At 27.6% G+C, this 3,766-nt stretch overlaps 1 pseudogene; it reads right to left on the reverse strand.

Moving 5' to 3' along the window:
* On the reverse strand, window positions 1-555 carry LOC145832177 (ubiquitin-conjugating enzyme E2 D4 pseudogene; annotated as a pseudogene).
* Window positions 556-3,766: the final 3,211 nt, after the last annotated feature.

A 3,766-nucleotide genomic window follows, 5' to 3' on the forward strand; every position in this document is an offset into this window, starting at 1 on the left:
CTACATATCACCTTCTTTAGTTGCGAACTTCTTTGTCCATTCCCTGCAAACTCTGTCGTGTTCTTCACGATTGTTGATGTACTGAGCTGCTCTTTCTGGCACAAGACAGTCAACAGGGTTGCAGTCGGTGAAAAACGACTGAATTGACAACAATATTGTTCGTACAGTCAAAGCCCCGCTCCATCCAGAACCAAGTAGGTCTAAACTGACATAACCGTCACTGTTGATATTGCAATGGTATATTTTGGTCTTAAAAGTAATCTTCGGTGGCCTGAATGGGTAATCAGCCGGAAAAGTCAAGTCTAAAATAAAAGTTCCGCCTTCATAAGGAGTTCCTACAGGTCCTTGAATCATCGCTTCCCATTCAAACAAGTTGTCTTCTTTTAAGTAAGCGCTTATGTAACCTAATGAGCTTAAATTAATCTCTTTCAGCTCCTTTTGAAGTCTTTGTTTCGCAACGGTAGTTTCATGATCATTGTCATCTACAGAAGCAATATTGAAGTTTTGGCAGTGTACCGATTTATTGTAAGCATCCAAAGACGATACGTTTGGCATAGCACTGATAGTTCTAGAACATTTCCTTTTTGTTTTTCTCAACCTTAAAAGCTTAAAGTTGTCTACGATTTTGTTTGTTTGACTGGATGACATAATAATCAATATTTAAACAAATGCTGCAAAACATAAAAAACTGATAATTTTCATGATAAAATATTAAAGAAAAAGTTGGTAGAGTTTTTGTATTCATTATTGAAAAAAAAAGAAATTCATATTGCTGTATAAATAAAATATGAAAAATAATTAAAGAAAAAAACATAAAACCTAAGCCTAGGCTTTTTTATGTCGTGAGACAAACTTGAGTTAAGACAAGGTTTGATCAAACCTTATAGGATTACCATACAATAAGCTTTTGATAGACTTAAATTTTTTTCTAATATTCGTCAGTCAGTCGCAACCGAAAATCTTACCACCTTGTTTGTATGTTAATGTGTTTTGAAATAACATCAAACAAATAAACCCTGAAGCCAAAAGACAGTCAATATATACAATTAGTCCCTAGCTGCATGGAATCTAGCGTCTGCATTGTGTAAACATTTGTTTAAAAAGGGTTGCCAAATGTTTTTGTCAAATTTCCTCAAGATTTTTAAAGTTTTTCCAGGTTTTAAAAGTTAAATGTTTTAGGATATATTATTAATTTAAAATAAATTCAAAGTAAAAAGATAAGTTTAAGGTGTATTAAGTAGTATAACAATATTGAAGCTTAAATTAATTGTGTTTATTGAAATAAAAAATGTTTGATTAAGTCAAATATTTTTATCTATATGACAGATTTTTGTGTCAAATCTTAATCTTATTGCTTGTAAAAGTTGTTTAAAATTCAAAGTTTTACGGTGATTTTTGTTCAAAATTGCAAAAAAACAAAAAAAAATCAGGTTCGAGTTTTTTCAGGCTTTTTAGAACCCTGTTTAGAGTTTGGTTTTTGAAATATTTACATCCCCAACTACAAGAGTAAAATTTTTTTAAACAATAAACTGTATTCACAAACTAATAGACGAATTATCTACATTATACCTGAAATTGTAATTAAAACATTTTGTCAGTTTTTTGAGTTGTAATTTGAAAAAAATCTTTCCCTCGTTTGTGCAAATTTTTCAACTTTTAAATACAAGTACTTTTTTAATTTTTCTCCAGCAGTAATGATAAATGGCTTGACGATCAAGCACAATTTTTAAGAAAAAACAGAATCAAAAAGTTGCTTAAACTCACCAAATAAAAATCCTTGCACAATAAACTAATTTTAGGGTTGCTAGATGGTTTTGCCAAATTTTATTTTTGTTTCTAAATTTTTTTTTATATTTAATAAAGTACAAGCCCTCAGGTTTTTTATTAGTTTAAGGTAAAAAAATGAGTTAAACATTATAAAAACATTAAAAAGGTACTGTAAAGCTACTTTAAATATTTCTTTTTAATAAAAAAAATTAAAATGACAAAAAGTTTTTATCTCAATGATATATTTTCAAAACGAAATATACTACTTAAAGTGTAAAAGTTGTTTAAAACTCCAGATTTTTTAGTTCTTGTTTAAAATTCTAGTTTTTTTAGCCGAAATTGTAAAATTTTAGGCTTTTCAAGGAATCGAGTTCTTTTGGCAACCCTGTATATATGACAAAAAAATCTTGTGTATAAGATAATCTATTTTTAGTAAAATATCTAAAAATTCCATCAACACAATTGAATTATCTTTATAAATTTATAGCCTTCTCGTAATTAAAACTTTTTTTTATTTTATAAAATTAAGCAAGCGAAAAATTTAACTAATGAAATTTAAAAGTTGGTTATTGGTATTGACAAATTTTCCATATCTTTATCTTTGAACTAGCTATCTTTATGAAATATATTTTATAAACTTATAACAGGTAGCAAACTATTTTTTTGCACAAATTAGGGTTAATTGTGTATAGCAAATTAACATAAAAATACTGGCCATTAAACTTATCCTAAAAGTAGGTACAAAAATTATTAAATGTACTACTTGTTAGAAACTATATTTGATTTGGGAAAACTTTATTTTTTCGGGCAGCTCTTTAAGCTTGATTTTAAATATGCTCACATTATTCAGCATACTATTTTGGTTGTATAAAACTAAATGAATTTGTAACTTCAAATTTTTAACTCACACACAATTTTATTTAAGTCAAAGTTTCTCAAAAACTTAATTAAACAAACAGTTACTAGATCTTTGCTTATCATGATAAGAAAAATGTTTCCTGGATAATAAAAAACTTAAATATAACTAATGAAATGTGTCAAAAGTTTTGTTTTTCCATATTTAAATTTTCTATTTTAAGTAAAGAATATTAAACAAACTTTTAATCTAACATGTTTGCCTCTCTTTGACTTAAAAAATAATTCTCTAGTCTCTGAGTGACTTTATACCAGAGTTGGCAAAATGCCAATAGTTGTCATGTCAATTGAGCACTGAAGCGTATAAAAGTTCTATTTGTTACATGATAACAATTACACGCTTGAGTAAATATTACACTGCTTTTTACCTGCCTTAAATTGTCCTGAATAATTCTGAATCTTTTTAAGGTTCTTGGATAATAAACTCCGCCTCTAATGCAAGTTATTTACACCTCTTGTTTATTTTTCTTCTTAATAGTTAAAGAAAGAATCAGGGTTGCCAAACTTTGTTGGGAAATTTTTTCCAGGTTTTTCGAATCTATCTAGGTTTTTTAAGTACGCTTTTTAGGTCTATTTATAGTTCAAAGCTGAGTTTAAGATAAAAAACTGTACTAATTAGTATGAATTAGTAAGTGTGAAAAAAAAAAGTTTTACTTGTTAAAAAACTGTATAAATATACTGATACACAACTTGAATCAAATTAAAAATACTAAACTTGACTGACTAAGGATTTTTATTGTTTATCACAAAATATAGTACAACAAATTATTTTACGTAGATTGTAAGTTTTTATCAGAATATATTATATTAATTAAATAAAACCTTCCATATATGTAAGATAATGAAAAACAACATCTTTTTACTAGTAATAGATCAATATTAGTAGTACCTAGCTAGACCTGGTTTTCTTAAATAACTAATATCACCACTTGGGGCAATTTCAGCTATCAAGTCAGGTGAATTAATTGTTAAAGAAAGGCCACGAAGTGACTATAATTAAGAAAAATTTAAGAAATCCCGAAAATCAGCGTGCGGTTATGGATACATTTGAAGCTTGTTTGGTTTTAAGGAAAAAGTGTTATAC

The sequence above is a fragment of the Thalia democratica genome, chromosome 3, assembly GCF_965202585.1.
Source record: "Thalia democratica chromosome 3, ktThaDemo2.hap1.1, whole genome shotgun sequence".
NCBI classification, from domain to species: Eukaryota; Metazoa; Chordata; class Thaliacea; order Salpida; family Salpidae; genus Thalia; species Thalia democratica.